We start from the raw sequence: 11,340 nt of genomic DNA, 5'->3' as shown, positions 1-11,340 counted from the left end.
CCGCTACCATATGATTTCACTTAAATGTAGAACCTAAAAAATCAAACAAACAGAAACATAAATAAAGAGAATAAACTGGTGGTTGCTAGAAGGGAAGGGGTTAGGGATGGGCAAAGTAGGTGAAGGGGATTAAAAGGTACAAATTTTCAGTTATAAAATAAGTCAAGAAGATGAAAAGTACAGCATAGGAGAATGAATGAATGAATGAATGAATGAATGAATGAATAATAAAGCCCCCCCACTCTCCCAATGGCTGTACTCTGGTGTTGAAGGACATCCACAATCATGACCAAACCTTTATTCTTATTTCTTTTATCTCCAATATTGGAAACGTACTCAATCATATTTTGTCAGAGGTCCTCAAACTTGCTTGCATTATCTCATCTCTGAGTACTTGGAAGTAGTTTTCCTTCCCTCCAAAATATATCACATCACTATCCTTTGATCTTCTCAGTCAGCTGGAGGCTTAATTCAAATGCCACTTCCACCATTAAGCCTGGACAAAGGCTATTTTATCTGTGAAGCAACCAGTCTTGAAACTTCCCAGGGACCTAAAGAAATGTCTGAGACCTTAAATAAAATGTACTGTCTCCAATATGTAAAACTAAAAATGAAAAATCAAAATGAAAAAATGTTCAGGTAAATGACTTCCAAACGCATGCCAACTTCATCAACTGTTAAATATAGTACGCCTATCACTATGTTTGAAAACAATTGGTGCCGTTGGTTTTTCAGTTTGCAAGGATTCCTGGAAATGCACCATGATTCCTAAGAAATCACAGTCATTTGTTAACCAAGTTATATAGATAAATAGTTTTAAAAGCAAGATTGAAAAAAATCCTTTGCTTTTTAACAATACAAAAATAAGTGGATGTGAGGTACATTTTAATAAGTTTGCTCTGAGGTGGGGTGGGCCTTCCAAAGTCTGCAGGGGCCTCAGCCATACTGAGCAAGAACCCAAGACTGACAGCACAGTGGTGAGAGCCCTAGGTACATTCAGGAACCCAAGGGTGGTATCCTATACTTCTGTCCAGGCAATGGGAACTCCCCATACCTCACTTTGCCTGCCACAAAACAGGAACTTAGAATACATGCCCCACTGCTCAAAAAAGTTTTAAAGAAGAAATGAGATCATCTCAGTGAACATGCTATAAATGGTAAGGAGTATTTATTACTGTTCTCTAAATAATCATGAATTCAATAATCATGAGTTCTGCATCCACAATCTATTGAGTACCTACAGGTATATACACTATCTACCAGGCAGCAGAGGATACTAAATGAAATCATCTCTGTAGTATCAGGAGAGAACAACAGATACACATAGAAGTAAAGTGTGCTCAATGCTCCAATTTAGTTAGCACAGCATATGGCTAAGAGGGCAGGCTAGAGTCAGAGTACTTGGGCCCCAACCCCTCTCTACTACTTCCTAAATGTATGACCTAAGACAAGCATCTTAACTGCTTTGCCTCTTGGTTTTCTTATCTGTAGGATCAAGATGATTAATACTTACCTTACGGAGTTACTGTAAAGATTAAAGGAGATAAGGCTTATAAATTGATACAGCAGTGACAACAGACAATAAACATCCCATAAATAGTCATTATTTATTCCTGTTCTTTTTCATGACTGGTTGCCATCATCCACCTAGGAGAGTGATAGCAGGCAAGTGGGGGAAGGATTTTTCAAGCAGGAGGAAGAGCATGTGTAAAGACACTGAGGCACAAGACAGCATGCAACAGTGCAGGGATGCTGAGTGGTTTAATAGGCTAAAGCCAAGGGTGGGTGCAGAATTGTAGGAGTAGAGCCTGGCTAAGAAGAGAGAATCAATCTAGTCCATGCAAATGAGTTTAGAGTGTATCCAGTGCAAGACACAGAAAGCTGCTGAAGAATTCTGGGCAGAGAAATGTCTTGATTGAGTCTATGTTACAGAATGATCACCCTGGTGTCTGAATGGACTGTGGGCAAGAAAGCAGGCAGAGAGAACAGTTAGAAGGTTATTGCAAAAGTCCATACAAGCAAAGAGGACCCAAAGCAGGGCATCAGTAATGAAGATGAAAAGGAGAAAGAGGTGAAAACTTGCTAAAAAGGAATATCAACAGGATGTGTGCGGTCTTTGGTGGCGAGGATGAGAAAGAGTGAAGATCTGAAGTTGAGTTGTGCACTATTGTCTTGAACAGCTTAGTTATATAGTAGCACTACTAGGATATTCACTAAATTAGAAAATAAAAGGGAAAGAGCCTAGGTGAAAATTCTATTGTTGGGTGGTCTGAAGACATCCCATGGGAGATATCATGAAACTCCATGTTCTTCCAAGTATAGTTTGTAGACCTGTGTCATCTGTGAACTGCTGGTTATTGGTCCTTAATCAAGATAAAATATTAGTACCATAAATTACATCAACTTCATTACTAAGCTGTTCAATTCAGCTGACAATTGTGTGTGTGTGTGTGTGTGTGTGTGTGTGTGTGTGTAGCAAGATTTTCTTGAAGAAAGCAGGGAGTTAACTTACATTCTAGTACAAGTTCCTTCTTTCATTGCAGACCCTTGATGAAGCGTTGAATGACGTGTGCCAGTCTGAGACCACACCTTCAGCAGCACTGATATATAGGTTTGGAAGGCTGGTGAGAGAACCATGCTAGAGCCAACGATCTAAGAATAGGAAGTATAGGGATGTTAGTAGCCAAAGCCATCATTAATGGTGAAGTGGCCCAGAGAGAAGACATAGAAAAAAGGGCTATAGTAGTTTGGTAAGGCTGCCATTAAAAGTATCTCAAACTAGGTGGCTTAAACAGAAATTTATTGTCTCACAGCTCTGGAGGCTAGAAATTCAAGATCAAAGTGTCTACAGGGCTGGCTCCTTCTGAGGCTATAAGGAAGAATATATTCCATGCCTCTCCCTTAGCTTCTGGTGATTTTCTGGCAATCTTTGCTGTTCCTTACTTGTAGAAGCATTACTTTAATCTCTGCCTTTCTCTTCACATAGTGTTTTCCCTTTGTCTGTGTGTCCCTATGTTGAAATTCCCCCTTTCAGTAAGGCCATCAGTCGTAATGGATTAGGACCTTGAAGGACCTCATCTTAACTAATAACATCCTCAAAGACCTTATTTCCAAATAAGGTCACATTCTGAGGTACTGAGGATTAGGACTTTGCCATGAATTTTGGCAGGGTGGGGGGGACATCATCAACCCATAACAAAGGCCAAGGATAGAGACCTAAAACATTACCAATATTTAAGATTGAGACACTCACTACATCCTGCCTTACACTCTAAGTGACGCTCTGTATTCTCAACTTCTTAACCAGACTGGTAGGTTCTTAGAGATCAGAAAGGCTGCCTAAAATGTCTTTGCATATTTTGTCTCCACGATTTAGTGAGTTTCTTGTATGTAGAAGTGGCTCAAAACAATGTTGTTTGATGATGTATAACAAACAAAAATTGAATATGGAAGAGCCCTCAAGAAATGTTTTGAACACAGTATGTTATGACACGCTGCCTTATAGACAACAGTTGCTGTACTTGTCAGAAAAATCACCAAAGTCGATGTTCAAGATATATTTTAACTCATTTGCTTAAACAACTCTATGCCTACCATCCACACCAAAAGGCTGTTTTTCTGCATGGGCAACAGAAGGCACAATTATTTGCAAGAATTTTCAATGTTTTTCCTTTGCTTTCTGAAGTGGCACAGTAGATTCCCTGCACCATTGTGCATGTTTGCCAAAATCCCATTGTCTTTTCAAAGCACTACAGCCCCTGGAGGGTCTGTAGCTTAGCCTGTGCTCCCGGAACATTAAGGGATGTAAAAAAAAAAAAAAAAAAAGTTAACCCCAAAGTATCTCGTAACTTTCCTACTGCACGGAAGTGATGGGGAGACACACATGACAGGTTGATATTTTCCTCCTATAGGGCTGCTGAGAGGATGTCAATACTTTATCAGATTATTCCACTTCTCTCAATTTTAGAAGAGTGGTCAGAAGCTTGGAACACTTGGGGGCTTGATCATTCAATTTATTTTTCAAAACTCTCCTGCTTGTTAAAATGAAAAGAATGGCTTAGCGAAGATAATTTTCCCCTTGACTAGGGAAAGGCATCAGAAAAATCCATACCTAAGCATTTTCACCTTTTTAAAGATACTTTATACCCATCCTATTCTTATTACTGCATTCAGTATACAACAGTGCTATGGTTATTATTTATTTATATTCTAACTACACTCAGAAAAGACTTCAGATAGCTTACAATGAGAGAAAAATAGCCCCCAAATCCCATAATAGAATAAAAGTAGAGAAAAGCATATTTATGTCTAAACGTGTACAACCTATAGATTCTATTATATAACTTTGGTTAACATTAAGACTGATAATATCTTAAACAGCCTAACTTTTACTAACATGCTGTTGACTGCCCATTCTTTTATGTTTTCTGCAGAAAGGGCTAAATCAAATAAAACTTACTAAAAAACATATACCCAATATGGAGATTCAGTTTTCATTTTGGCTCTTTCTGACTTAATGGTTGGCCACTTAAACATGTCCTACAGTGACTGAAGTTCAACTGGGATTCAGCCATTTCAAGAAATTCATAATTGCTTATTGTCTTTAAAAAAAGATACTTCTCTATAATATCTCAACATGTATCTATTGTTGGTATAAACAAGCTAAGCTGGGAAGTAATCAATGGTATATTTCTGCTACATAAATTATTTTGAAACCATTTAGTAATTGGTATGTTCTTCATGTTTTCCACTGAGAAGCTTTGAAAAAGTAAACAAGTTGTGTACCTAAAATAGAGGCAGACTATATTTAAGACTTTTTCACTTCCTCTCTTTAGAAGCCCCCTAGGAAAGAAAACATCAGTGTGGAATTTCAAGTCTAAATGTTTACAAGCACCTACTTTGTGCCAAGCACTGTTTTCAGAAAATGGGAATCAAAGAGCAGTAAATGTGGTCCCTGTCTTTGGGATTCTTACAATCTAGTGGGAGAGAGGCATATGTATATAAGGTAATTTAAATATAATATACAAAGAGTAAAGTAGAAATAGACTAGGGAGTTGAGAAAGCATTTAGATTTGGGTAAGGTTTCTGGTAAGAGATAACACCTGAGTTAATTAAAGGATGAACAAGAGCAAATCAGTTGAAGAAAGGTGAGATGTTCTAAAGATGCTCTAAAATAAGGAACAGCATGAGCAAAAGTACTGTAGTATGAAATAGTACGGGGGCATCTGGTGGACAAAAACGCAGGAATTACCGTTACTGACAACATTGGCTCAACATTTACTCCATATGAAGGACTTGTTAAGCAGTTAACATGCTTTTTTTTTCTTGTGATCTTCAATATTATTTCCCCCCACTTTACAGACTTAAAGAGACTGGATAATGTGCCCAAGGTCACGTAGTCACCAGGTCACAAAACTGACCAGGGACTTGAATCAGAGACTGGTGACCGGCAGTGTTAGTGAAATGTTTCAAAAAGAGAAATAGTGATGCTTAGTACCCTCAACCCCATCTATTCTGTAGATGATGCTACGATGGTAACCACTGCCCTCCAGGTCTGCTTATCATGTCAATAATGATAATAATCACAATAATGACAGAAATAATAAATATAAGGCTTGCTATGGTCAGTACTTTGCATATATTAACTTTCTCAGTCCCTTTACAGACAAAAATAACACAACATTGCACATATCAACAATAACAAGGACACTTAAACAGCACTTACCACATGCCAGGCATTGTTCTAAAAGCTTTAGTGTATTATCTCACTTAATTTTCATAAGAACCCAATGACAAAGGTACCACTACTATCCCCATTTTATTGATGAGTAAACTGAGTCACACAGAGGTTAAATAAGTTGCCCAAAATCACGGAGGCAGTTTGGGGTACAGCAAGGGAACAAACCCAGGCATTCAAGTTTCTGAGTCTATGTTCTTAACTCCTGTTCACTGTCTGTCATATGTCAAGTCCAATGACCAGACTTTGAACCATTTGCAGACTTCATCCTCCCTCTCTTACCTGCTAATATCAGAGAATTCTATCACATGCTTGGACTGATAAACGAAAAAATAGCAAGGTAATTCTGATCATCAACTCTCCAATTCTGCAGAAACTATAAATCTGATCCTAACAAGGAAACTGTTCCCAGAGACAGGGAACATGGAGTTCCAAATTTCCAGATCCTTTTCTTGGATGGGTTACAGGGACCAGGGTCAGACCATCAATATCTGTGCAACAATGGCAAGAATAGATGGGTGTTGGCAAGAATCAGATAGCTGGTGTCCTACCATCCAGATGTATGGTATCCATCTTAGAACAAAAATAATTTCAGTTAAATGTGATCAACATTTCATTATTTAACTGATGGCTTGGTAGTCTTATTTTTATTGCTTTTTGCAAACTCAAACAACAACAACAACAACAACAACAACAACAACAGCAACTCAGGCTCAGCTTCATCTTCCACTAACATATCTTCCAGTTATAAGAGAAGCCAGAAATACAAATTTTTTGGTGAAGTTCGTTTTAAATGTTGATAACTAACCCAAAAAACTGGAAAATGTACTGTAGACAAAACAAAATATACTTGTGGGTCACTTTTAGCCCACAGGTCACAATTTACAAGCTCCCGTGTAGTTTGTAGTCTTAGAAACTTTTAAGATCTCACCTCCTCATCCAAAAATTTACTTAAAGTGAACTCTAACTTGATTTGTCTCAGATTCTTTGAAGACACTGCCTTATGTTGTAATGTAAAAATATCACAAATTGAAGACTGAAGGAAATGTTAAGTCTTGATAATGAGGAACTGCATTGCCCAGCAAGAACTATCAACTGCTACAATGAGAGGGCACATTAGAGATTATCTAAGGCTTCCCCATCCCTCTCTTCATATGAAAGATGAAGAAATTACCCAGAGATAGAAGCTGACTTGCCTATTAGCCGTGGTTTACTAGTGGTAGCATCTGAGCTCAAACATAGTTTGAGTTTTGAGATATATATATATCCTTTCTCTTCATCATCTAGTTTTCTTCATTCTGTCAAGAAAGTCATCTGAATCCCTAGATCCAGCCATGCCTATAGCCACCCAGCATTGAATGTTTTTCTATTACAGACACCAATAAATCTTTCCTTTCCCCTTTGTTTTCCTTTTGATTTAACCACTTGAGTTGGGTTTTTGTAACTTGGAACTAAAAGAATTGGACTAACAGTGTCCCACAAACAATGGCTCCTTTCCACATTACTGCTACCTCAGGCTCTTCTCCAGACTGGGATACCTGTCTTCCTGTAGGCTGATACAAATCATACAAGTTCTTTAAGACCTAATCCTAGCTACTTCCTCCATCGAGATTTTCCCTACTATTATATCCAATTCCGTGTGTACGCAGGCACACACTCATTCTCTCTTTCCCTACACTTTAGTATTTGTAATCAGCATCTTACAACTTAACTTATTTGACATGTGTATATGTTGGCTTCCAGACTAGAACATAAGCTCCCCAAATCAGGAACATATCTCACAGGTATCTTCTGGTTCTTCAACCAAGCCTGGGAGAGACAGTGCTTGGTGCAAGGAGTAACTAGTCATCTATTTAAAACTAACATAACATAATAAAAAATTAAAAAAAAAAAAACCACTTAGTTCTAAGTTAGGAGAACTCTCTTAATCATTCCAGCTTAAGTTGTATAGACACCTGGCCCCAAATCACATACACTGATTATATTTTAATGCAATAACAAATGACTGTATATGAAATTTGCTTTTGTAGGGGAAAGATCTATGAATCATTCGACTTTTACCACTATACACAGTACAATTCTTCAGGAATGAAGGATTTAATTTCCTTTGTTCTTCAGTCCAGTTTTAAGGAAGCATGAGGCTATTCCAAGAATGTAATGAGGCAAGAGCCCTCTCTTACTTTTTTCGGTATTCTGCATCTTCAGAATTTCTCTGCTGGTACTAGTGCAAAACAGTTCCTGCCCATTGCACCAAGCAGATTGGAAGGAAAATGCCAAAAAGCATATATAAAGATTTCAATTCTTTTTCTGATGAAGAGAAGAACAATTCTTTTTGAAGGAATCCTGGTTTAATAGCCATTTCATGCTCTCGAAAGGTTAGAGCATTTATTTTTTAAAATCCAAATCATATGTTGCATTGACAAGGCTACTCTTTAGAATTTTGAATAGTAGAGCTAACCCAAATGCCTTAAAACATATCTGAATGGATGAACCGCTGTTATGGATTTAAAATATATACATACACTCATGCACATATATAGTTAACTAGGACTAGGTCTTAAATTTTAGGAAAGCCAGGCGCTTTTGAGCCATGACCAACTCACAAAGTCAAGTAAGAGAATTTCTGTGGCTAACAGTGACTCAACATTAGCCATAATTTCATGGCAAGATATGAGGTGAATCACGTAGAAATGAGTAGCTTGAACTTACAACACATTTGGTCTACTCATAAGGTCCTCTTGAATGAAACAGGAGTTCATATAAAATAAACATGATTTTAGGATTGCCCCTTTCCCTCATTACATACATACACACACCAATATACAGGTACACAAATGTATATATGCACCCACATTCATTCATAATCCAGACATTATACTTCCTAACCAATTAAAAAATTGGTCATGCCAATCTACATATTACACAGAATTGTTTACTGCTTTTACATTCCCTCAGTAACATCTATAAGTAACTAGTTTACTTGAGGTAGTCATTCATCACCGTTACTACATTATTTAGAAACATATGGCACAGCTTTGCCATGCCAACTTCTAGGTATTCACTTTACCAGTATAACAAAAGAGGACAAATAAAAAGCACAGAACCGTTTTTCAAATTGTCATTTATAAGCAGCTGAAACATACACTGTGATAGTCAGAAGGCTAGATTTTTGCTTTGGTCATTAATTATCATTACTAGCATGTCATATTTAGATTCACTGTAGTATAAGAAAAGTATACTTTAAATGATAAAAGATATGTTTTCACATAGTCTATTCAAAGTCTCTTCTTTTAACTGGGGAGATTACTGGAATGACCAGGCACTCTTTTCCCCAGGAACAGTGAAACCAAAATAATTAACTAACAAAATGATCCAGGAATGGTAACTTCTCCCTCCCTGCTCCTTTCCAATTGTTCTTCTTGGCTAAAACTGCACAGAGAGCCTGACTGACAAGTCTGGTGTTCTGATTTACCAGCCAATTGCCCATCTCTTTCCTTCATACTTTTTATGAGGTTAATTTCTAAATGTCCATTTTGCCCGTGTTGATTTGATAGTTGCCCAAAGGAGAGGAACAGATCTCTCTCAACTCAAATAGAAGAAACTCTGGGTTAAAAAAAAAAAAAAAAAAAAAGTACACCTGACATGTTGTCAGGATGCTAAGATTCTATTTTTCACTCTGGAATATTTCTGGCCAGGTTGCATATTAAAAAGACAGGATTTGAAATCAGAATAACCCATGCCTCAGTTTCCACTTGTTCTCCTATCTACATAGTACTTTAGGCAAATTATAAAAACTCTGAGTCTCCATTCTCTCTTCTAAAAATTAAGATGGTAATTCCTACATTGTTAGAGTTAGGAGAATTTAAAGTGATCAAAGAACGAGAAAACAAATATAAGTAAAAACTAAGGAAATTTCTAAACTACCTATTTTTGTGACTCATGTATCAATATTGGTTCTTTAACTGTAACAGATGTGCCATACTACTGTAAGATACTAATAGGGGGAAGCTGCGGCTGGAGTATATGGGAACTCTCTGTATTATTTTCTCAATTTTTCAGTAAATCTAAAACTCTTCTAAAAAAAATAAAGACTATTTTTTAAAAAATGATCTAAATGAAGAGCCTTGCACATGGCAGGTTCTTGAAAAAATTGAAACCAGTGTTGTGATATAGACTATTCGGTTTCATAAAGCATCTTATACTCTGTATAATATGATCTTTTCTTCTCCGGCTCTGTTGGGGTATAACAGACATATAAGATTGTGTCAGTTTGAGGTGAACAGCATGATGATTTGACAATATGATCTCTTCTCTTCCCCAATTCAACTTTTTCATAAGCAGTCTTCTCTGGCTCCCTCCATATCACTCTATTCCCTTCTACATCATTTTCCCTCTAGCTGTTTCTAATTCATCCATTTCTATTGTACTATAAATCTGTGTATAGTTTACAACCAGTTATTGTTTCTCCAAGACTAATTTTGGTTTATCAATCTCATTTATTGGCCTTAAATTTTACCACAATGCTTATGCAAACATTTCCATTACTTTCGGTGACTACTCATTTAAAAAAAACCACATCAAAGTTCCAAGCTTTCTACTTGGGAGAAAAATAGTAAAACATTCTTTTCCAGAAAGATACTAAACACTTAAAGATACAGAAATGGAAAAGCTTGTTTTCTTTTGTAATAAGGGGATAGATATTCAGCTTCCCAGTATAGCCAACAGCCCTGAGGCAGCTTTGCTGGAAGATGCATTTAGCACTAGTTTGCTGCAATAACTAAAAATAGTTTGACCAAATGCCAGTGTTATCAATCTGTCCTGTAGTCTCTTTGATGTTAAGGTCATGTGTAAAAACAGAACCCACTTTCCCCTCAAAACCACAGCTTTGAACTGATTCAGGTAAAACATGCAACCAGACCAGAAAAACTTAGCCTCATGATGATCTCTTCAGGTAGCTGAAGTTTCTGTTTAGAGAAGAAATGGGCCACTGCGAGAACATATTTCTCTCCCCATTCTAGTGCTGAATGTTAGCCTCTATTTAAAGGACAGAGCTCTAAAGGCTTTTGACTGATGAAAAAATATAAAACAAAACTTTGCTTTATCAGTTTTATATTTTTTTCTTTAAATCACAACAGTTTTCATTGCCAAAGGAATAGGGCATCTTTGGGTGGTGCTGTTATTAATGGGATAGATTTTGACGGTGACATTTCCCCTGCTATAAAGACACAATTAGCATAATAATTCCAAGCTGAAACTTGAAATACCAGGCCCTGTACCTGAACCCAACACCCAACCTTAATAGAAAAATCCAAAAACTTTTATTGTTCTGAGGATACTTTTGTCTACTGTAGTTCACAATATTGAGGCTGAAAAAGCAAGGGGCCACTGATGAGGGGTAGAGAGTGGAGTGTGTAGCCCACCTGCTATTCCCCAACCAGGAAATGAGTTGTATTTTTAATAAAACTGATAACCAACCTTGTGATAGCTGAAATAAATCATCAGCGCTGGGTGGTGTGTGTACATATACAAGCAAAACAAACAGAGAAATCTGTGCTAACTTAAGATAACGGTGGATAAGTACAGGAAACCTAACACTCTACTAC

The sequence above is a fragment of the Ursus maritimus genome, unplaced genomic scaffold (assembly GCF_017311325.1).
Source record: "Ursus maritimus isolate PB19 unplaced genomic scaffold, ASM1731132v1 scaffold_14, whole genome shotgun sequence".
Lineage (NCBI taxonomy): Eukaryota > Metazoa > Chordata > Mammalia > Carnivora > Ursidae > Ursus > Ursus maritimus.
The sequence above is the reverse complement of the archived record's forward strand: the minus strand, read 5'-3'. Positions refer to the sequence as shown.